The 25,845-nt window shown below is 34.6% G+C and overlaps 2 pseudogenes; both read right to left on the bottom strand.

The window, feature by feature from the left end:
• Positions 1-661: 661 nt before the first annotated feature.
• LOC149139092 (small ribosomal subunit protein eS6-like) lies at positions 662-2,750 on the bottom strand (annotated as a pseudogene).
• A 1,537-nt stretch (positions 2,751-4,287) lies between these two features.
• On the bottom strand, positions 4,288-7,474 carry LOC149139091 (small ribosomal subunit protein eS6-like; annotated as a pseudogene).
• Positions 7,475-25,845: the final 18,371 nt, after the last annotated feature.

Here is a 25,845-nt window from a genome sequence, read left to right as displayed (position 1 = left end):
CATAAATTGTGTTTTAAGTTTAGAGTTGTGCTTTCAAAGTACAAGCCAAGATGTATTGTTATTAAGTACTCGTTGCTTTCTGCAGTTAAACCAGGTATATAAGAAAAGATTTTGGGGAACATTACCACTACCTGAGTTTCACCTCAGATCAAAGGGTGCCAAAAATAATCAACTTGGCCAAATTACCAATATAGCTTGTGCTAGACTCAATTTATAATAAAAACATCACACAATGCCAAAGTATAGAAAATAATTATCATGATGTATTTTGAGGAGCATAAAGGCAGGGGGGTGCACCATACATATCATAAGGGCTGCAATCCAAAAGTAACATCAAGGAAAAGATACAAGATATATAACCCTACCTGTTCCAGCCATAGAAAGAATTTGAATCATTAAATAAAAACACTTGAATTTTAAAATAAAAATAAAAAGTACTTTGCTTTTGTCCAAAGCTGCAAAAAATGCTTTTGAATTACAGTTGCTAACATATATTCAAAATCTTGTAGTCTGAGCCTTCATCAAAATATACCAAGACTATATATTCTCAAACAATGCTCAATAAGCAAATCATTGCTTGCCGATTTTAAAATTTCACTCAGTACAACACCATGCAAAGCAAGGGGGTTCACCTCACATAAATAGATAAAAGCACATAATACTAAGCAACTGATGGTTTTGATCCAGTTGAAACACGAGATGCTCTCTTTTTTGCCAAACTCTCACTCCTGCGATCACACTGCTCCTTCAACCTTAAAGCAAGGAGCTTTTGATATTCTGCGGCCTCGCTCTTGGCCTTAGCAATTCCTTTTTTATTTTTTGCAATTCTAGCATGCTTCCTTTGCAGAGTCAATGGTGTTACAAGCCTCTAAATCTTTGGAGCTTTGCTCCGTGTCTTACTTGAAAATAGAAAAATAAGAGAAAATGAATTCTTAGATGACATCATACTTACTGCTATTAAGATGCACTTATTCAATATAGGTGATGTTCCCAAAAGAAAAAAACTGTACAAAACAAATCAAATTAGGAGAAATTAACGCTAACATAAGGTACGATTGTAGACCTGATTTAGATTGAAAAGTTCGACGGTATGTGTTGACATATTTCCTAACATCATCCTCTTTGGAAAGATTGAACAATTTTCTAATTTTGGATGCCCTTTTAGGTCCCAGCATCCTTGGTTTTTCAGTGTCCATCAGACCCGGAAGATCATTTTCTCCTATAGACAGAAGGTCCACAAATTCATGCAAGCAATATAGGGGATCAAGAATTGCAACATATCCACATCAATGAAATAAACAGATTCAGTAGTTACCCTTCTTAACAATGAGCAGGTTCAGGACAGAAAGATCATGGCTAACAATGCATCCTCTAACAGACTTTCATCTCCTCTCACCATTATGCCTTCCATACCCACTAAAGCAGGGGTGCCCAGAGAAAGAGAGTAAATATTGATCTGAATAATCTACTAAATTGCTAGTATGAAACTATACGATAACATATCATACAAGAATAAAATTTTGAAGATTAATATTTTACCTCTGTGCAATTACAGGCATACACAACCTGGAGTAAGAACTCCTTGTTTCATGGGAAAACCCTGCTTATCACATCCTCCCATAATTTTGAAGACATATACCTTGAAGTCCTGGAAGGTGACAGCACAACATATTACAACTAGTTACAAACTTTCCCAAACATGAGACAGTTACCGAAGGATAAAGATATATTAATCACAATAATAACAAAATGATAAATCAACCCATACCTCTCCAAGGGCAACACCATTAACCTCCTATGCAAGCCTCTTATCATAAAATGCACGAGTCTAGTTCACTTCAAATAACCAGCTCTATTACAACCCATTGGGGCATGAAAAAAAGAAAAAGCTCACACTTGCTTTACTGGCATGGGTAGGCATGGGTCTAATCTGATTTCTACAACTCTGATCCATAGGTTCTCTCTCAGATATTTACAGCAATAAAGATCAGCTCTGGAAAACCCCCTGAAGCACAGATCATAGACACAAAAATCAGAGCGTGTAGATGAAACAGAAAGCCAAGGCACAAAACCTGCAACAGGACATGTGAGATCAACTCCCAATCACCTCCAGACTATGATAGACCTGCATTTCTGATGGTCAAGAAAAAAATAATAAGCAAACCTCCTCGCTGCTGCAACAGAAAAATCATGACAGGGTTACTGCTTGAAAGATGGAGGAAAGGAAAGAAGTTAAGTCTCAGAATCATGAGCTGAGGTATTACCAGGCTTGGTGACCTTAGAAAACCATCCAGGAACCTGCATCTCAAATAAACTGAATTGGTTGCACAGCCTATACTTTTGCCAAATTCAGAAACCCAACAAAGCAAAATTTATTATGCCAATATCAGAAAAGAGAAAACAACAGAACAAAGTTAAGTAAAAACGTATTTCATGTATATGAATACCATAATTGGGATGGAGATTGAATAAGGATTCTTTGAGTTTTTGTGGGCTTCTTTTATCAACTTTTTGTTAGCCATTATAATTAGTAATATTATAATTGCAAATTGATTTTAATCACTACTATTGTAACTTCAAAAATTATTAATGCAACCTCTTGTATTACATAAAACCTAATCAAAATTTTGAATTAGCCCCATGTGACTAATGCATGAAAGGCTACTCTGTCCTTTAGACATGTCCAAGGGTTGTTAGGAGGCAGAGAGTCCACATCACAAATATTCTCTATACCTGTCAGCATCCACCATCTAATGCAGAGATTGATTGTACCTACAACTATTGTGCCCGCAAGCTGTGTACATCCACAAGTTAGCCCCTGGACTCAAATATAATTAATAAGAAACTGAACCCCATGAAAAAATGATACTTATGGTTTATAAATAATTTTATAAGATTGAACATTATAGAAGAAGTGAAAACTGAAAACTATAAGAGCCACACCTAAGCAACATACATGCAACGTGGAGGAATCTTCATGTAGTGCCCAAGCTTCAAGTCTACAAGAAAAGAAAGAGCATGTACTATACTAATCCTTCCATAAGTCTTGAAAAGGATATTGGCAATTGGTTTTCCAGGCAATAAGTACCCAATAATAAATTCCGCAACAACATTGTAACTTGGTTGCTATTTTCACAACAATAGCAAATAAATTTCAGCACGAGCCTAGTTCACTTCAAATAACCAGCTCTATTACAACCCAATGGGGCATCAAAAAAAGCATAAGCTTACACTTGCTTTACTGGCATGGGTAGGCATGGGAAAGGTTTTGATGTACTGATTTCCTTTTATGTACTCTTGGAAGGCAAGATAACTGCATCTCTTCCAGTATCAGTTTTGTTCAGAAACGAAAAAGGAAACAACATAAGCTCATTTTCTTTCAGTTTTAGAAAATTTTATTGATCTTTGGAAGCAGCATGGTTTTCTGGTGAGTACAAAATTCATTTTGTTGCCCCTATTCATAGGGATTTTCTGGGGAAATGGATAGTTCAATTGGGAGGAAGAAATATATAATGTGTGGGAAAACAAATAAAAGGTTACGAGAAAGCTCACCTTCCATTGAAGACTATAATATGTGCAAGTGTTGCAACAATAGCAAATAAATTTCACAAATACATTAAAAAAACATAAATTGTGTTTTAAGTTCAGAGTTGTGCTTTCAAAGTACAAGCCAAGATGTATTGTTATTAAGTACTCCTTGCTTTCTGCAGTTAAACCAGGTATATAAGAAAATATTTTGGGGAACATTACCACTACCTGAGTTTCACCTCAGATCAAAGGGTACCAAAAATAATCAACTTGGCCAAATTACCAATATAGCTTGTGCTGGACTCAATTTATAATAAAAACATCACACAATGCCAAACTATAGAAAATAATTATCATGATGTATTTTGAGGAGCATAAAGGCAGGGGGTGTGCACCATACATATCATAAGGGTTGCAATCCAAAAGTAACATCAAGGAAAAGATACAAGATATATAACCCTACCTATTCCAGCCATAGAAAGAATTCGAATCATTAAATAAAAACGCTTGAATTTAAAAATAAAAATAAAAAATACTTTTCTTTTGTCCAAAGTTGCAAAAAATGGTTTTGAATTACAGTTGCTAACATATATTCAAAATCCTGCAGTCTGAGCCTTCATCAAAGTATACCAAGACTATATATTCTCAAACAATACTCAATAAGAAAAACATTGCTTGCCGATTTTAAAATTGCACTCAGTACAATGCCATGCAAATCAAGGGAGTTCACCTCACATAAATAGATAAAAGCACATAATACTAAGAAACTGATGGTTTTGATCTAGTTGAAACACAGGATTCTCTCTTTTTTTCCAAACTCTCACTCCTGCAATCACGCTGCTCCTTCAACCTTGAAGCAAGGAGCTTTTGATATTCAGCAGCCTTGCTCTTCACCTTAGCAATTCTCTTTTTCTTTTCTACAATTCTAGCACGCTTCCTTTGCAGAGTCAATGGTGTTACAAGCCTCTGAATCTTTGGAGCTTTGCTTCGTGTCATACCTGAAAATAGAAAAATAAGAGAAAATGAATTCTTAGATGACATCATACTTACTGCTATTAAGATGCACTTATTCAATATAGGTGATGTTCCCAAAAAAAAAAGTGTACAAAACAAATCAAATTAGGAGAAATTAACACTAACATAAGGTACGATTGTATACCTGATTTAGACTGAAAAGTTCGACGGTATGTGTTGACATATTTCCTAACATCATCCTCTTTGGAAAGATTGAACAATTTTTTGATTTTCGATGCCCTTTTAGGTCCCTGCATCCTTGGTTTTTCAATGTCCATCGGACCTAGAAGATCATTTTCTCCTACAAATAGAAGGTCCACAAATTCATGCAAGTAATATAGGGGATCAAGAATTGCAACATATCCACATCAATGAAATAAACAGATTCAGTAGTTACCCTTCTTAACAATGACCAGGTTCAAGACAGAAAGATCAGCGCTAACAATGCATCCCCTAACATACTTTTGTCTCCTCTCACCATTACGCCTTCCATACCCACTAAAGAAGGGGGTGCCCAGAGAAAGATAATAAATATTGATCCGAATAATCTACTAAATTGTTGGTATGAAACTATACGATAACATATCATACAAGAATAAAATTCTGAAGATTAATATTTTACCTCTGTGCAATAACAGGCATACACGACCTGGAGTAAGAACTCCTTGTTTCATGGGAAAACCCTACTTATCATGTCCTCCCATAATTTTGAAGACATATCCCTTGAACTCCTGGAAGGTGATGAAACAACATATTGCAACTAGTTACAAACTTTCCCAAACATGAGACAGTTACAAAAGGATAAAGATATATTAATCACAATAATAACAAAATGCTAAGTCAACCCATACCTCTCCAAGGGCATCACCATTAACCTCTTGTGAAAGCCTCTTATCATAAAATGCACGAGTCTAGTTCACTTCAAATAACTAGCTCTATTACAACCCAATGGGGCATCAAAAAAAGCATAAGCTCACACTTGCTTTACTGGCATGGGTAGGCATGAATCTGATCTGATTTCTACAACTCTGATCCATAGGTTCTCCCTCAGATATTTACAGCAATAAAGATCAGCTCTCGAAAACCCCCTGAAGCACAGATCATAGACACAAAAATCAGAGCGTGTAGATGAAACAGAAAGCCAAGGCACAAAACCTGCAATAGGACACGTGAGATCAACTCCCAATCAACTCCAGACTGCGATAGACCCACATTTCTGATGGTGAAGACAAATATAATAAGAAAACCTCCCCACTGCTGCAATAGAAAAATCATGACAAGGTTACTGCTTGAAATATGGATGAAAGGAAAGAAGTTAAGTCTCAGAATCATGAGCTGAGGTATTACTAGGCTTGGTGACCTTAGAAAACCATCCGGGAACCTACATCTCAAATAAAATGAACTAGTTTCACAGCCTATATAATTTTGCCAAATTCAGAAACCCAGCAAAGCAAAATTTATTATGCCAATATCAAAAAAGAGAAAACAACAGAACAAAGCTAATAGACACCCAAAATATAGCCATGCAATAGCCTAGAAAATACTGGACAATTTAATCTGGTCTAGAACTGTGCTTAAGACCATACATGCATAAGATCTCAAATCTGTCATCAGCTAGTCTAGACCTTAGCCCATGGTGAGAACGCGGATGCGTAATAAATATGGAGTCAATTTGATCCCTGAGCTTCTTCCCAAAAGAAAAACAAAAAAACATCTTAAGAGAGCTCATTGCTAGATATCCATGGAAAACAAACCAGTGAAGACATTCTAATCCTATACGGATCTGATTGATGTCTTCTGACCAAAACCCAGATGCAAATCTATGCCTAAAATACCCAAAGTGATGCTAGAAAAACAAGAAAACGTCCAGGAACAAAATTGGATCGGGATATCACAGAAGAACCACTTCAGAATCTCTGTGGGGGAAAAGTCATTTTCTTCAAGGGTCAAATAAGCTGGTCTTGGGATTTTATCAAAATCTCTATAGGATTCCTTGCAACGGTTTTTGCTTGCTCTCTGAGCCAGCAGTATAGTACTATCTACACATGGGTATGATTTGATTTCTACAACTTTGATCCATAGGTTCTCGCTCAGATATTTATAGCAATAAAGATCAGCTCTGGAAAACCCCCTGAAGCACAGATCAAAGACACAAAAATCAGAGCGTGTAGATGAAACAAAAAGCCAAGGCACAAAACTAGCAACAGGACACGTGAGATCAGCTCCCAATAGGCATGTTATGTGGGTATTTCACCGTTAGGCATAAATTCCATGGCAGCCATGAAACATAATCACCCAGATAGAAAATCAACCAAAAACACCACTGAGCAAACAAGATAGCAGGCATCCGCAAGGCAACAACCCATGAAAATCAACACATAAGCACTAAAAGCTCATAGAAACGTAGAAAATCACGAGGCAATGAATAGAAAACCTGGCCAAACATTCAGGATAATAGAAACCCATAAGGAAAATCGCTAAATAACCAACACCCACCTAGATCCCCAGGCCTGAAACCTTAGAAAAACAATTGCAAAAGACACAACAAATCCAAAGCAGAATCACCAAATCACCATTTACAGCACTGAATCATTGAAGGCATGAGGTAATCACCATGCTATAAGCAGCCTTAGCTCCCAGCGATGGCGATGGGTGTGATGAAGCCCAAAATCTGTGCTTTGTCACTAATTTTCGAGAGTAGATTATCAATGCTAACTCTCGTGTGTCGGGGGGCACTAGAAGCCCAGTAATCTCCAGATCTGCAACACCGACAAATATGCCTCAATTTCAACACAAACACGGGCAAAATAGGCACTACCTGCAATGGCAAAATCTCATAGAACTTACGCGTGAGAATCGGAGGAGGCAATGGCGCAAAAGAATTGGAGACCGTGGCTGTTGAGTCCTTCATCTCGACATCTTGAGTAGCCATCCTGGGCTTGCTCGTTAAACCTGAAATGGACCATTTTTTACTGTAAATATGTCGGGATTAATGGAGGCTACGAGGAATCAGAGTATCTTCCATGAATTCAAGAAACGGTGTTAACCCCGCACCCACCCTTACCTGAACGATTCTTTCCTTCATAGCGAGGGAAACACAGAGCATCACAAGGATCGATGGTTGAAATCTTTGTAATCGTCTAACATCTAATCGTACGGTGTCCAAGGATGACAGGTAGGCAAAAAGGGGGATGGATTTTAGAGGGAAACGCCTTACGGCGTAAATATATTAAAATTTAAATGAAATAAATTTATATAAATATAATGTCAAAAAACTAAATCTAAATAAAAATAATTAATTTAAAACATACATATATTTATAATTAATTTACAAAACTAATTAAAATATTCTAAATAATAAATATCACACAAAATTTATACAACTTGAGAAAATTTTCACATTGAAGAAAAAAGGGAATGTCGAATAGATACATGTGCTGTGAAGTGACTCTTTAATCGTGATAGACCTAGTCTTTCGATTCTTATAAAGAAAATCAAAATGATGATGATGATGAACGTCCATTGAGACCAAATTTTGGTCTATCGGATCTAAAGAAACGAATTATTTAGTTTGATTTGAGATTTCATTCTTATGCTCAAAAAACTTGGAGAGAAGCCTCCCAAGCTCACTGTAATTTTGACAACGTAAAAGGCTAGGAAGGTCAGTGTTGCAACAAAGATTTTGAAACTGAGATCTAATGTGGTTGTACTCGGGGCACTCTAAGAGGAAGTGATTTTCATCCTAGATGTTCGTCCATGGTGTTTTAGGAACTGCCCAACGACCCGTTTCACTATGGAGCTCATGAGAGTTCGTTCTAATCTTGGCTATATTAATTTTCTTCTTTGAACTAGTTAAAACAGAGAGATACTTTTGATCTTTTAGAGTGGGGTTGATGACCTCCTTATAATATCTTAATTTTCTTAAAATTTAAACCAAAATTTAAAATATTTATATGTAACATTATTCATTGAATAAGACATGTGAAGTTATTTCGAAAACAAAATTTCAAAATTAATTTTATTAACACTATTCTGGACTTCAGTAACTGAGTGCAACCAAATTCATTAACCGACCACTTCGACTATTGGATCCCACCTTGTGAACTGAACTCATTGATTTCACTCTCCTATTTTCTCATGAGGAGATGAAGGGAGAATATGATAAATTTGATGCCCCTTCTTCATGTCATAAGCCATGGGGAGGTGCCACTATGAGTTATGGAAAAGCAAATTCTTATTCCCTGGAATCGACTCTTGGGGAGACTGCAGGAATGTTGATCCCGTGAGAAAGAGGGCTTTGGAGATGTCTGGATGGGTTCCCTTCGATGGATTCGATTATGGATACATACTTGGCCAGTGTTGTGAATGACCTGTTGGGTATGTGTAGATGTGGGTGTTGCATGGTCTCTTCTACTCGATGACTTTGAAAACATGGTTCACATTTCCATTGCCGAGGGTTTCTTGGTTGCCAACAAAATAACGGTTGTAAGGTCACTCATATATCTATAGGTGCTACAAGCATTCTTCTTGGCATGTCCAAGGTTCCTGTCATTCGACTCCCTAATTCCAAGAGAGTTGCACAACTCACGTTTTAGTTGGAACATCCTAATAACGACGTCCTAATAAATACGAAATCTTGTCTTTCATCTTCAAAAGGTATGGTGATTAAATTTATTTTTTCTTCTTTCAATCACGTGCATACACACTCTAGTAGTTTTTTTGCTCCAAAATCCCTTAATGCTATGGTCAGTCTATCAATCATTGAAGACAATCAGATTGTTGCATATGAGCATGTATCCATTCTGTGAGTAATATAAATTGACTCTTTCTCACTGACGTAATGTTCTTATGCATACAATAGAAACACCAACACATTTGTGAGGCTCACAAGTGCGCAATTGCAGAGAGGGATATGTACATAAGGTATTGTTGCTCCCCTGGAGATGCCATGGGGATGAATATGGTGTCTATGGGCATGCATAATGTTTTAGATTTCCTTGAGAAGGAGTTATGTTATTTGTGTTATGGGTTTTGGGTCATCCCTCTTTCACTATTCCTGTGGACTCTTCATACACTACAGTTTCTGTTATTTCCTTTTTGTCGTTGTTTTGTTTAAATTATTTTTGTTTAACACAATTTGTTTTGGCCGATCATCAGGTAATTATGTGTAGACAAGAAACCCAAAGTTGTCAATTAGATTGAAGGGTGTGGGAAATCAGTAGTGCGTGAGACCGTCATCACTGAGGCAGTTGTAGCAAAGTCTTGAAGACCACCATTTTAGCTTTGTTAGAATTGAACATTCTTAAGAACTTAACTAGATCTACACTAGCTGGTGCCATGGGAGGTTTCAATGCCCATTCATCTAATATTCTCTCTGCTGTATTTATTGCAACGAGCCAAGATCCTGCCTAGAACATTGAGAGCTCTCATTGAATTACAATTGTGGAGGCATCGACATCCAATGGTGGCAAAGATACGCATGTTTAAGTCGCAATTGTATTGAGGTAATAAAAGTTACACTCATAAACGCTTTTTTAATACCTTCTTTAGGTTAGGATGTCTATTTCAATTTGGGTTAAGTCACAATTGTATTGAGGTAATAAAAGTTACACTCATAAGTGCTTTTTTAATACCTTCTTTAGGTTAGGATGTCTATTTCAATTTGGGTTTTGATTTGAGTAGTGGAACCAGAACGTGAATTAATTTGTAATTACTTTGTTTGATTCTAGGTGGGAATGGTACGAGGTGGAACACAATTGGCTTCACAAGGTGTTTCCCTGAATATGCTTGAAGTGAAATGAAATAGCATCGAATCTCCTGGGGCAAATGATTAGAGGTTGGCACAAGTTGTTTGCATGCCATAATTTTGGAATTTAATCGAATTTATTTGCTAGAGATTCGGACACTTGAATTCCATCTCTAAGTGTCACAATAGGACTCATTACTTAGGATTATTGCTCCACAATTTTGTTGAATTGATGTCAATGATGACGTTCATTTACATAATATTTTATTGCTAATTATGTACCTAAAGATTTATGGACACATTGTTAATTCCTTTCTCCTACTAGTCGACACGAGAAGTAACTAATTCTAATTAGGGTTGCATAAGTAGGCATTCTATCAATGAATAGTAAAACGCTCACTTTCTATGTGAAGGAAATTTTTATTAACCCAAAATTTATGATGAGAGGTATGTGAACAGTCTAGGGTCATGGAGTTTTACGTCTGGTTTATATTGATCTATACTTAATCCTTAAAGATTATGTAACTTTCAGAATGAAATAAATACCAGATAAATTATATCAATTCTCTGTTATAAGAATTGTCTTCAATTGTCGAGTTTGCCCCAAAAGTGCAGTAGGAAATCTTAAAGTTTGTTAATAACTCATTAAATTACATAATTAACTAATTTTTTAAATAATGAAAGCATAGAAGTACAAACTTAAGATTCACACGTTACTGAATTCATCCTTTAAATGAATGGTGATCTCAAAGTTGTCCTCTAATAATTCTAATTGTGATACAAAAATACATCATGCATCAGTAGAAAGCATTTCAAAACTGTATAATTATGGGGTGAGCCATATTGTTGTATTTTCTCTTTTTTTTTTTTTTTTGGTTCTATTCATTTTCTTGCTGGATCAATTCTATTTATGATTGCACGTGTTTCTATTTTGATTAGATTGTTTAACATTAAGGTTTATTTTTTTACTCTAGGTTATAGTTAGATCACATAACATATCAAAGATTTTTTCATGTATGCTCCTCTTCCATAAGCTATCCACTTAAGCAGTCCCTTTTGCAACATGTGGCACAATTGCTAGTATAGTATTATAGGAGAGTTATTTTATTGACATTAATATTGTTTATAGGACTGTTTTCTAAAATATTTTAATTTTTGTCTAATTATATTCTAGATATATAAACTCATTATCTAATAACAAATTATTTTTAATAGCATTTTTATATAATTTTACAATTTTTTAATTCGATATTTTTATTGAAAAATATTAAAAGGAATATTTTAAATAATTTTTTTTAAGTTGTAAAATAATGAATGAAAAAAGATTTATTAGATTTGTTATGCATAAGATTCTTTCATATATTTAAAATAAATAGGTTGAGCTTATAGCTAGGAGATAGTTATTATATTTGGAAAATAGTAATATTAACATGAGATTACAACAAATACTAGTTATAACCATTAGAAAAGACACGTTTGAGGATCCCAATGTATTGGAAAAGTAATTTTAACATAAGCCTCCAAACCGACTCCCACTCCCTCTGCCGCCCACCCCAACCCCACTAAGAAAAAAGAGGGTGTAAACAAAACACATAAATGAGTCTTGTCAACTAGGGTTGCTAAGGTACCAATACACAAACTCTCAACTTGTGAGAGAACAACCTGTATGAAAAGAATTCTCTCCAAAAGGGATAGAAACAATAAAAATAAAAAATAGAAGGAAGGAAGACTCAAGATGACCCCCTGAGAAAAAACATTTGTCGCCCTCACATCAATCATAATTGAAGAAAATTTGGTGATGCCAATGTTTTAGGGAAAACGTTGACACCTTTCTCTTCAGTAGGTAAATACTCCTAGTTTAGGATACCATCCTAAATGAGTTCCCAAATTAAGTGCATGTGGTTTTTAATTTGTTTGGTCTTTCAATCCTCCACTTTATTATGAGAAATGTGTATGGAACTATAATTATCACACAAAAGAGTGGTAGCATGATCATCATGAATACCAAAATCTAGCATTAGGTATTGAATGCAAATAACTTCTTAACTAAAAAGGGAAATAACATGGAACTTAGATTTTGTAGAGGATAGTGCAATTACTGATTACTTCTTGCAAGACAAGGGAATATAATTATATTCAAGGAAAAATATAGTCAACTATGGAGTGTTAAACATCAATTAATACAATCTAGTTAGAATTAGTGAATTTCACAAACTAATGAGTACCAAAGGTGTATTAAATTTCAAAATTGGTAGTACCTTGAATGTATCTCATAATGTGATTTACATCCTTTTAAGTGACTCCCATGTGGCTCTTAAGAGAATATGGAAACAAGGTCTAGTCCAAATGAGATGTCATGATGTGTACGAGTCAAATACAATAGAATCTAGTTGTTGATATAATGAATGATAAAGATGTGGTGTTTAGAAATTGGAAAAAACGACAATACTTGATGGAAATGAAGTATTTGTAGTAAAACAACCATTCCAAAGCATTGAGGTAAATCAAGTGCATACCTTTGATAGAAAATGGAGATCCTTTATAAATATTAGCGAGCATGTGAAACAATAATATAATGTATAATCCTATATATGTCATACAAAAGAGTCCCATTAATTCTTCCTTAACACATTGAGTCATAGATGAAGAACTCTGTGTGAGAACCCAATTATCCACATACATAACTAGAAATAAGTGATTAGTTCCTTGCTTGTGAGCATAAAATGTATGATGAGAATAACAATGGTTGAACCTTGAATCAATAATAAAATTATCCATATTGTAATACCAACCTTGAGGAACTTGTTTGAGGCCACCTAATGAACATTGAAGCCTTCAAACAAGAAAACAATATTGCACAAAACAAGGAGGATGATCCACATAGATTTCCTCATGCACTTCATCAGGTAGAAAGACACTCTTCACATCCATCTAGTAAAATGACCATCCTTGGGAGGCAACAAGAGAAATAATAAGGCATATAGAGTTCATCTTTTCAACAAGGGAAAATATATTAGAAGAATCAATGCGTTCAAATTGTGAAATTCCCTTGAACATAAGATGTGCCTTATGCCTATCAGTAAAGACATTTTTTGCAAATTTGATTCTACAAACACATATGCAGTGAACCAAATTTCATTCCTCAGTAAGAGGAACAAGATCATACGTGTGATTATTCATTAAGGATGAATACACATCTTTCATGGTATTACCCCATTAATGTAACCCAGCTACATCAAAAAACTATCATGGATCATTAGAAATTGCATGACTCAAAATGGAGGCACTAGTAATTAGTGACATGAGTATGGTGAAGGAAAATGTAGAATATATGAAATTGATTTGTACATAACCATATGTGCTAGGCCTCTCTAGATTATGAAAGTTCTAAAATGTTGTTCGTGATCAAGTTGTCCTTCTTCAAGTTATTCATGTTCTATTCATGTTTATGGTTGATTTTCTTCTTCCCCTTCATCTTATTTTTTCTAAAAAATAAAATCTATCAACATGAACTAAACCATGATTAGCATGCTAATCTAGGGAAGGAGAAGAAGACAATTTTATGTCGGAGCTTTCATCAAAATGGATAGCCCTTCAAAATTGTATATCTTTTCACTTTTGAACTAGAATTAAAGCTCATGCTAAACACCAAATAATCTAAAGGTATAGACATTAGGCTTAACATAGCTTTAATATTCCTCTCCATTCATATGAAACACTAGCTCACCAGGAAATCGACTCTAAATGTAATTTGCACAATTCATTTATTCAAACTAGAAAGGAGATGCCCAATTCTCATATTGTATCATGCAATTTTCCTTCTCTTTCAATGTCTAGTTCTTTCTTTTCGTGTCACTAATTTCTGGAGGATAAAAAGGATTAGTTCGTTGGGTATTGGGAATCTTTCCTAATGATATTTTTCTAGCTATGAGGCATGCACTCAGGTACTATGAATGAAGGATTTGGAATGTGATCTCTAACCATTACATTAAAAAGAATATATAATTATCATTTTCTTTGTCCACGTACAAGAGTAGCCTCTTCCAAAAGGTCATTTAAAAATTTGTGTATAATTTAATTTAGTGGATTTTTCTATAAAGTGATTAGTTTGGAAAAGGATGTTTTTTTTCCTTCCTATTATATAGTATACACTATATAAATTAAATCAAATTATTCTCATTAAGGTGTGAATAATAGTGATAATATATTCATCGCATTGTTTGAACTTATATAAAAAATATTTCGCATTCAATAGACACATTTGGTTGTATTTTTACATTTCTTTTATATAATCATAGAGTCAAAGAATATTGACCTGTTAACTCCCCATATTTATCACACTTCAAAACTTAAAATGCATTAGCGCATTAGCAACATCACTCTAAAGAGCTTTGGAAGATGTTAAGTGAAAATCAGCCAATGTTTAATAAAGAGATCAGGGCATTTTCCTATGCAAATAAACAAGGTGAAGCCATGGGTTTAATTGGATTGGAAATTAAAAAAACTCTTCTATTTGACATTGTTGAATTTAAATGTCCATAAGAATGTTGGGACAGGTTGGATTCCTTATTTCATAAAAAATTGTTGACTTTCGAAGGCTACAGTTGGAAGCACAATTATCTTATTTTGTAAAAGTCAATAACTTTTGAACACTACAGTTGGAAACACAATTAGCTTCGTTGGAACGTAATGAATTTGCATTAAATACTATAGTTAAACACAATTAGCTTCATTTGTACCTAATGAGTTTGCGTTCGTTGAAGGACACCTTTCCAAATTCAGATGACTAAAATACGTCGATACCATGAATATATTAAACCCAATATCCCATGAACTGAAAAACATCCATGATTACCAAAATCTTTCCATTGAAAATATATATATATATATATATATATATATATATATATAACATTCTCCCATACATAACAATAAAAGATGCCCAACATATATCAAAATGAAAACCATCATATCTCAACAAATAGTAATACTTATGTGAATTTACAACTAATATTAATTATGTCTATTATAAAAATAAAAAATGCCAATATAAATCATCCATCCACTCCGCTTCCACCTGCACCTCCACCTCCACCTCCACCGTATACACCTTCGATTATCCCTGAGAAATGCCAATATATTAAAAAAATAACATAACACTCATAAATGGTATTTTCTGGTTTTTATCCTCCACCGCATACACCTTCGATTATCCCTGAGAAATGCCAATATATTAAAAAAATAACATAACACTCATAAATGGTATTTTCCGGTTTTTATTTTTATTACTTTTATTATGAGATGATTCAGAATAGTTTGAAATTTTATTTGTATTTTAATATGGGGAGATGTGTGAGAGACGTAAAGTAAGAAAGATTTTATATTGATATTTTTAAAATATTTTATTCTAATTTATTTTAATAATATTTTTAAATTTAATTTGAAAGCAAAAAAAATATGGGGAGATGTAGTGTAGGAATTTACAGGGTAAGTTCCTCAGACATAACACTAAAGGACACTGCTCACAAACAGATCACAGATCAATACATCAGTATTTTGACGTGGTTAAAACCCTCAAAGAGGGAAACAGTCCACGACCTGAGCCAACATGACCACTTCAGGCAATTTATTAATAAAAGAATGAAAATTTACATATACTTCTCTTATAGATGGATTACCCTACAAATGACCCTCCATGCTCTTTAAATAGAGATCATGGACCAATCGGGTGTTAAGCGACGGATCAAGTTGGTCGGTAATACCGAGGAGAGAATGAACCATCGGATCACTACATATTGTGACCGTCGGATTGTAAGTTACAAAATGTACATAGTAAAGAAACACACTTTACCTAACTCTATACTAGACCAAGTTGTACTTAACTATTTCCTATGTGTCGGAATATCCTAACATCCCCCCTTAAGAACAACTTGGAATAGGATTGAAGGATTTACAAATATGACACAATAGGAGAAGGAAGGAGGCACTAGAGCCTATCCCCCCTTAGTGACAACTTCTTGAACTCCAACCATAAATCGAAGTTTAGTGAACTTCGCCTCTGTGAGAGCCTTTGTAAAGATGTTTGCAACTTGATCATCTGTTGAACAATATTGCACTTCAAGAACATGGTCATGAATGAGCTTTCTGATGAAGTGCATGTGCAGTTCAATGTGTTTGTAGCGCTGATGTTGGATTGGATCTTTGCATAGTTGAATGGCACTTTGATTATCACACCAAAGTGTAGTCGGGTGTTGCTACTGAAAGCTAAACTCTGACAGGATCTGACGAAGCCATAACGCTTCCTTACTAGCTTCTACGGCACCATGATACTCTGCCTCTGCTGAAGAAAGAGAAATGGCACCTTGTTTCTTGCAAGCCCATGTAATAGGTCCTGAACCAAGAGTGAACATATAACCTGCAGTAGACTTTCGATCATCAGGGTCACCAGCCCAATTGGAATCAGTGAAACCAACCAATAGAGGAGATGCTTCGGCACTGTAATGAATCCTAAACTGAACTGTACCTCGAACATAACGAAGTATTCTTTTAGCTGCTTTCCAATGACTTTCACGTGGCTTTTGCATAAACCGAGCAACAAGGCCAACAACAAAGGAAAGGTCAGGATGAGTATGGGTTAAATACAAAAGTTTTCCTACAAGTTGACGGTATAAGGTAGCATCAACTTCAGGAGAAGTACAAGTGACTGAAAGTTTGACTCCAGACTGAAAGGGAGAAGGGGCTGGCTTACAATCTTCCATGTGTAAATGGCGTAGAATATCACAGGCATACTTGGACTAAGAAAGGGAAATACCTTCCTTGGATTGCAACACTTGAAGACCGAGAAAATAATGTAAGTGTCCTAAGTCTGTCATTTCAAACTTCCTTTTAAGGCTAGACTTCACATGGTTTATAAGGTTGGGATCACTACCAGTTAGGATAAGATCATCAATATAAAGAACAAGAATGATAAGAGACTTGCCCACTTTCTTGGTGTAGACAGTATTGTCAGAATGACACCTAGAAAAGCCATTTTCTAAAAGAAAGTTATCCATTTTGGCATACCAAGCTCGAGGAGCTTGCTTGAGACCATAAAGGGATTTCTTAAGCCGACATACAAGGCTGGAGTCTGTTTGTATAAAGCCAATAGGTTGTTCCATATAGATTTCTTCATGTAAGTCCCCATGCAAGAAGGCAGATTTAACATCCATCTGATGGACTTCCCATTTGAAAGAAGCAGCAAGGGAAAGAACAAGGCGGATAGAGTTCATTTTGGCAACAGGGGAGAATGTTTCAGTGTAGTCAATGCCTTCAACTTGTGAAAAACCCTTAGCAACAAGACGAGCTTTATGTTTATCAACTTTCCCATCTGGTCCATACTTGGTTTTGTAAACCCATTTGCATCTAACAAGTTTTCGTCCCTTTAGTAGAGGAACAAGATCCCATGTATCATTTGCCAATAATGAATGATATTCTTCATTCATAGCTGCTTCCCAATCTGGATGGCCTAAAGCTTTTGCAAAGGTGTCAGGATCATAATTCACTAAAGCTTGAGCCAGTAAAGAAGAGGCTCTCTCGAACTGAGAACGTGTACGTCGTTGATCTGTAGGACCACCGGCAAGATCACGTGCTGCATCTCGAGTAGCACGGACCCATTTTGGAAGCTGAAGAGCTGAAGGAGGATCCTGAGAAGGTGGGGGAGGATTTCCATCCTCGCTTTCAATATCTGAAGAAGAAATATTTTCAAAAGTAGAAGAGATAGGGAGAGGTGGCACATCCGTCGAACTAGACTCGCAGGCCGATATATTTTCAGCAAACTTTACATCTCTTCTAATGATAACATTTTTGGACTTAAGTGGAATAAGTCTATATCCTTTGACATCTTCAGAATATCCAACAAAAATACATTTTTCACTCTTAGGTTCTAAAGCTTTATGTTTCTCATCTAGAATATGGGCCCATGCTTCACTTCCAAAAACACGTAAGTGACTTACATCTGGTTTGATTGAGCTCCATGCTTCTTCTGGAGTGATATTCTTTAAAACCTTAGTAGGAGTGTGATTTATTATGTAATTTGCACAGTTAATTGCTTCTGCCTAATAATTAAGACTAAGTCCTTTAGATTGAAGCATACAATTAGCCATTTCCTTTAAGGTGCGATTCTTCCTTTCATCTACACCATTTTGTTGTGGAGTATATGGAACAGTATGTTGCATTTGAATTCCATTCTCAGTGCAAAAGTTGATGAATGTGTTTTTAACATATTCTCCGCCATTATCAGATCTTAGCTTAAGAATTTGATGTCCAGATTGTTTTTCAACAAAGGCCTTAAAGGCCAAGAACATGTTAAATACTTCACTCTTGAGTTTTAAAAAGTATACCCAAGTGCGTTTGGAGAAATCATCAATGAAAGTTAAGAAATACTTGTAGCCAAAGAATGAAGCAACTGGAAGTGGACCACATAAATCACTATGCACGAGCTGTAAAGGGGCTGAGGCGTGCCAAGAGGCACGTTTTTCGAAACTGTCCCGATGAGGTTTTCCGAGTACACATCCGAAACAAACACCATCTCTGCAAGATACCATTGGATGACTTGTCACCATATTTTCTTTACATAGATTCGGAAGAGAGCGATAGTTTAAGTGACCAAATCGCTCATGCCAAAGTTTGCTCACTTCATAATTATGAGCAACAAATACAGAGGGAAGATTTGATGACCCAAAGTTGTGAAACTTATACAGCCTTGTAGAATCATCAGCAATGCCAGTAGCTAAAATCTGTCTAGGATCTCTTAGGTCCTTAATTAAAACATCGTGAGGTGAAAATTCAACGATTTTACCTTCACCTGAATGGGTTATCTGATATACAGATAGAAGGTTGCAAGATAAGGTTGGAACACATAATACATCATTAAACTGACCATTGTCTAGATGAACAGTTCCAGTCCCTACAACACTAAGAGATCTATCATCACCAACATATATATTTTTGGTGTTACAATCATTTAAAGAAGAAAACATGGCTTTGTTTTTGGCCATGTGATAAGAAGCTCCAGAATCAATGAGCCACTCATGAGAATGAGAAGAAGAAGATACATTTTGTGCATAGCCAGACCGAGATGCTTGACAACCACATGCAGAAAGTGCCATTCCTGAAGATGAAGTTGAAGTTGAAAAGTGCTCCAAATGGATGTTATGCTTCTTCATTGCTGCTTCCAAGGCTTCCATCTTCTTAAAGCATTTGGATTCTAAGTGGCCATCTTGATTACAAAAGTTGCAATGTCTATCAGTCTTCTTCCCTTTGTTTTTATTTGTCTTATCATTTTGTTGAAATGATTTTTCATTTTGAGGCTGAAATTTCTTAGGACCCTTGTTTGGTTTAGGACCATTCTTTTTAGGATACGACTTCTTAGGATTCTTTGAATTTGGTTGCTGCTTGGCCGCTAACGCTTTCTTAGAAGAGTTTCCAAGATGAAGAAGACCAAGGTGTAAGAGTTTTTCTTGTTCTCTTATTAAAAAATCACAAAAGGAATCAAAGGAATGGGACTTGTAGGTTTGTCCTTGAGAAATGAAGGCTTCTCTTGTAGAATGGAAGGTGGAAACAAACACAGAATAGGCTGGTCCCAACTTAGTAAGAATGGAGTAGATACGGCTACTATCTTCTTTCTTAACCTTAACACCTTCCAAGAGAAGTCTAAAGGTCTTGAACTTGGACAAAAAATCTTCAATGCAAGAAAAATTATTGGTGTCCAATGTAAGCAATTCATTTTCAAGTTGATGGGCTTTAAGTTCATTTTTAATTCCAAAGACTTTAGTAATCTGTTTCATTGCTTCATAAGGAGTATCAAGTTCTGCAATATGGAATCTAAGATCTGGAGAAATAGACATCCCTATCAACCCACGTGCTTCGTCTTGTCTATTTTCCCATTTAGCTGCCTTGTTTTCATCTTTTGGTTTGGTCTCTTGGCCTATGGCTATTCTGTAAAGACCTTTACTTCTAAGTAAATCCACAATGTAGGACCACCAGTGGAAGTAGTTGGTGCTGTCAAGAATAACTTGGCATGGACTTTGCATTTAAAAAAAAATTGAAGCTATAGATGCTGAAACTAAGTGTTGCAATGGAAAGATCTCGAAAAATTAGTTTGTTTAAAAAAAACGGTTCTGAAAATGCTTCCGGATGAAGAAGTTATGGATTTTTGAAGAAAATTTGATGAAGTCGCCAATGAAGTGCGGGAATGTGCGGAAATGAAAAATCCACCCCTACAAAATGGAGATTTGAATCCAACACCTCTACTCTCATAAATTAGCTTTGCACCAAGTGAGCTATACAAAAAGTTTGAGAGAGAGAGAGAGAGGCTGATGCTTTGGGTTGTGTGTTTGCTTTGAGAAAGCTCTTTTTCCCTACAAAACAAAAAACACAAAATCCAAGACAGACATACAAAAAAAATGAACCTTGCGGCTCGAAGTTAGCTTTAGTTGGAAACTAAATATTTTCAAAAACGAACCTTGCGGCTGGAAGTTAGCTTTAGCCGGAAACTAAATATTTTCCTCAATGTTTCTGATTTTCCGAGATCACACTAAGGCACAACGGAAAAGAGCATACGCATGAGAAAAATCCTCCCTTTCTGTTTCTGATTTGCCTAGTTCGCACAGAGTCGCAGAGCAAAGAGCATACGCAGAAATGAAGGGTATAGGTCCGGTTATAAAAAAAGCTAAATAAATAGAAAACCGAAATAAACAGAGAGAAAATAACTGTAAACTGCAAATAAAAACTGTATATCTCCAGATCTTAAAAATGACGCAGCTAGGGCTACCGAAAACCTTTTCGCATGAAACGAAAGGGGTTCCTCACTTGAACAGATGCTCCCAACAACAGAGCAGTCCTCTCGGCCCGAAAGCAGTCAGAAACAGTAGATCTATGAAACGGTAGTCGGATACAGTTCTACTGGCTTCAGATTTGGATCACCAACGGACGCGGCCCTCAAATAGCTTTGATACCATGTAGGAATTTACAGGGTAAGTTCCTCAGACAGAACACCAAAAGACACCGCTCACAAACAGATCACAGATCAATACATCAGTATTTTGACGTGGTTGAAACCCTCAAAGAGGGAAACAGTCCACGGCCTGAGCCAACGCAGCCACTTCAGGCAATTTATTAATAAAAGAATGAAAATTTACATATGCTTCTTTCATAGATGGATAACCCTACAAATGACCCTCCATGCTCTTTAAATAGAGATCATGGACCAATCGGGTGTTAAGCCACAGATCAAGTGTCGGTAATACCGAGGAGAGAATGAACCGTCGGATCACTACATATCGTGACCGTCGGATTGTAAGTTACAAAATGTACATAGTAAAGAAACACACTTTACCTAACTCTATACCTAACTCTATACTAGACCAAGTTGTACTTAACTATTTCCTATGTGTCAGAATATCCTAACATGTAGTGATGCAAAATAAAGATTATATAACCATATTTAAATTTAGTTAATAAATACATGAAAATGTAATACTTACAATAAACCTATTATATAATAAGTTTTAAATAATCGATACCCACCTCATTTTACTATAAATATTACTAACTTATAAATATGTTACTTGTTATAATACCATGGGCTAATACCGTGATTTATCATCAGCACTAGATCCCCTAAAACCAAAACTCATTTCTAAATCAAAATGTTTATTTTATAACATTTTTTAAATTAAATTTGAAAGAAAAAATATGAGAGAGATTGTAATGTGTTGTAAACATTGACTTGGTCAAATTATATAAAACTAAAAATAAAATAAAATAAGAAATATAACATTAATAATTATATTTATGATTATTGTGCCTAGACATGCTCTCCATCCCAATATGGGAGAAATATTGTTATTGTGCGGAGAGGCCCTCTAAGGCCCAGGATAGGAGGGAGGTTGTAGTGTAATATTTAACATTTTGACTACATTAAATTACATAAAATAAATAAATTAAATTAAATTTAAAATTTAAAATTAAATAAAAATATTAATATAATGTAATTTAAAAATTTTTAACTAGGTTAAAATAAAATAAATAAAAATAAAAATAACTCTATAAAATAAAATAATAATAAAAATAATGATGACCTATAGTATTGAAAACTCATGGTATTGTTCCATGGTATTTATGTGAAAATTAAACTAGCCTAAATCCATCTTAACTCCCAATCGAGCAAGAGTAGAGAAAGATCAAATTTCTTGATATACAAACTTCTTTTTAAACTGAAAAAATTTTAATCCCTTCAAACACTTAATAAATTTAAAATTAAAATAAATCCAAATTAATTAAACATTAAATAATATAAAACTTTAAAAATTTACCTTGAAATTGACTCCTCGTGAATAGCCCAAAACCATCACGGTTTTATTTTCACATTCTTTAACTATAACATAATTCATAGATAGTTTTTATAGTCTTCGTATACATTTTTTATCAGTTTATTTAACGCTAAAAGATTATGTACAGTTATTTTATTATTTCTTTCCATCTTGAAATCATATATATTTGGCTAAGCCGTTAATACTAATTCTTTTATAAATAGAAAAAAAGAACTTATTTAAATAATAAAATTTAATTTATTTTTATTATATTTATTTTTTTATCTTATTTTTGAAACTTATAAAATTGAATTTTAAGTTATAAATATTCTTAGTTATTTAATTTATAATTTACATAAATTATATTTTATTGGTATTGGATTTATGGAGTTTCGCTTATAAAAAAAACTCAAAATTTATATGAAAATGGTCTCTACGTTAACCAGAAAAAACTCAAAATTTAAATGGAGATGGTCTCTAAATTAACAAGATTAATTGTTGCAACACAACGCAATCCAAATGGAGATGGTCTCTAAATTAACAAGATTAATTGTTGCAACACAACGCAATCCCTTTTTCTATCATTAATTAATTGATTAAGGGTATGAATATTTATCCCGAACTCACATTTTATCGTTTTTTAAGAATCTATTGTTATTTACGCATTTGCAGCTCCATCTCCTATGCAATGCAAGTCACCCTCTCATAGTTTTGTTCTGCAACTTTGTACTCCGCCGAATGAAATTCATATTCACATAAGTTCGTCCACACTTTTGTACTCCACATGATTTCCTCCGCATCTTCGCATTACATAGAATGTGTTATTAATCCTGTGTCTCTTTGTATGGGGCCCACATTTTGTCGTTGTTTGAGAAATCTCGCATTTTCGCAATTTATCATTATTTATGTGTTTGCACCTTTGTATCTGCACAATGAAAGAAAAAATCACATAGTTTTGCTCCACACCTCTATATGCCACATAATAAAATCCGGCTTAATTTATTGTTATTTCTGTTTGCACCTCTGTATCCGCAGAATGAAAGAAAAAATCGCACAGTTTTGCTCCACACCTCCGTATGCAACATAATAAAATCCATCTTCGCATAACTTCATCCGCACTGTGCACGATTTTCATAGTGTGCACAATGAAAGCTTTATCCACATATTTGCATTCCGCACAATGTGTTATTAAGGCTATGCCTCTTTGTGCGAGCCCACATTTTGTTGTTACTCGAGAATACATGCCTTTCCACAATTTTTTATTATTTTTGTGTCCACACCTTTGTATCCCATAAAACAAAAGCCACATTTGCATAACTTTCCCCTGCAACTTCGTATTATGTACAATGTAAAATATTAAAACATATAATTTGATAATCTAGTGATGTATCTAAGCCAACACACATAGTATTGAATATTTCTCTGTGAATTATCTGATGTGCGGTTCTCAAAACTATTTTTAGTGGCACTAAGTGTGGAGATGAAGTTGTGTGCTGGTACAAAAGGAGCATAATGAAAGATTATTCTGCACCTCCTAATTAATTATTTTTAAAAAAATGTTGTTTAGCTAAATTTGTTAGTTACTTGAACTTATATTCTTTATATTGGTAACTTTTTAATTAATTTTTTACTTTATCATTGCTTGCACTTCCGATAATCAAAGAGGTAGGTGTATAGTAGAAGTATGTGAGAGATGAAAAGTTTGTAAATAAAAAAACTATCCATTGTTCTTAACAAGCTTATTAAATTTCGAGAAATAAATTCTATAAAGTTCAAAAGATGTATGTTTTAATCATTTAAAATTATGCAGAGTGAGGAGATGCAGAGGAATCTTTTAGTGTGATTCTTCTGCACTTCCGCCCTCAGAGCCAATAATCATAGTTAATGGTTGTGGGTTAATTTGGAATGTATTTAAATATGCAGAAAATTACAAATGAAGGATTTTGTTGCTTTCTCTACAAGCATAGTTGTTGCCTAATTAATGATATGCCTCTTTGTGCATGAACCACGTTTTGTGGTTATTCGAGAATTCCTACATTTCTGCAATATGTCATTATTTCCATTAGCACTTCCTTATCTTCACATAACTTCATTAAAGTAAAATATTAAAAAATATAATTTGATAATCCAATGACATATCAAAGCAAATGAACATAGTTTTGAATATTTCTTTGCGAATATCCGATGTTCAGTTCTCAGAACTATGTTTGGTCGCATTGGGTGTGAAGGTTCAGTTGTGTGAAGGTATATAAATAACATAATGAAAGCTTCTTCTTCACTGCCACATTAATTATTTTAAAAAACAATATCTTTCTACTGAATTTGATAGTTACTTGAACCTATATTTCCTTATATCAATAACATTTTAATTAATTTTTAACTTTATCATTTTTGTTAAAGCTATTTGTTGACCTCAATAATAGAACAAGGATCCATCCTTGATAGCTTTATTGACTAAGCCACTGGCGTTAGCTCACTCCATGTATGTTCCTCATGCCTCAAATTTCTACAATTTGTCATTATTTTTGCGTTCACACTTCTGTATTCTCCACAATGAAAGCCACCTTCATATAGCTTTCCTTTGCATCTCAATGATATCTTCATCCACCCTTCGATAAAGTTACATTAGAGTTATCCTAATAAACATAAAATAGTAAATATTCATATATTAATTCAACTCATATATGATGTCTTTCTATGTATAGTCCCAAGAAATTAATATATATCAATTTCATCTCAAGGATTTAACATTGTGCAATGTGTAGAGGAGCAATGAATGTTTTCATTATACGAAGTGTAGAGGTGGGAATGAATGTTTTATCATGCACAGTGCAAAGTGCAGAGGAAGAAAAATGAAATTAACTCAATTAAAAATCAAATATTAAAGCATATATTTTGACAATCCAGTGACAAATCAAAGCAAATGAACATAGGTTTGAAAATTGCTTCGCAGATGGTCTGATGGCTGGTTCTTAAAACTATGTTTGCTAGCACTGAGTGCGAAGGTGCAATTGTGTGTAGGTATGGAAGGAGAAATATGAAATATTATTTTTCACATTTGAATTAATTATTTTAAAAAATAATGTTGTTCGACTCAATTTGATAGTTACTTGAACTTATATTTCCTTATGTTGAAGGTCAAATTTTTTTGAATTTTCTTATAGTGTTGATGCAGGGGACCATGTAGAAGAGAGGGAGTGTGATGCG

Source organism: Pinus tabuliformis, chromosome X, assembly GCF_031772625.1.
Source record: "Pinus tabuliformis cultivar Carrire ecotype Pingquan chromosome X, CPIR1, whole genome shotgun sequence".
Lineage (NCBI taxonomy): Eukaryota > Viridiplantae > Streptophyta > Pinopsida > Pinales > Pinaceae > Pinus > Pinus tabuliformis.
This window is presented reverse-complemented; position numbering and strand designations above follow the sequence as displayed.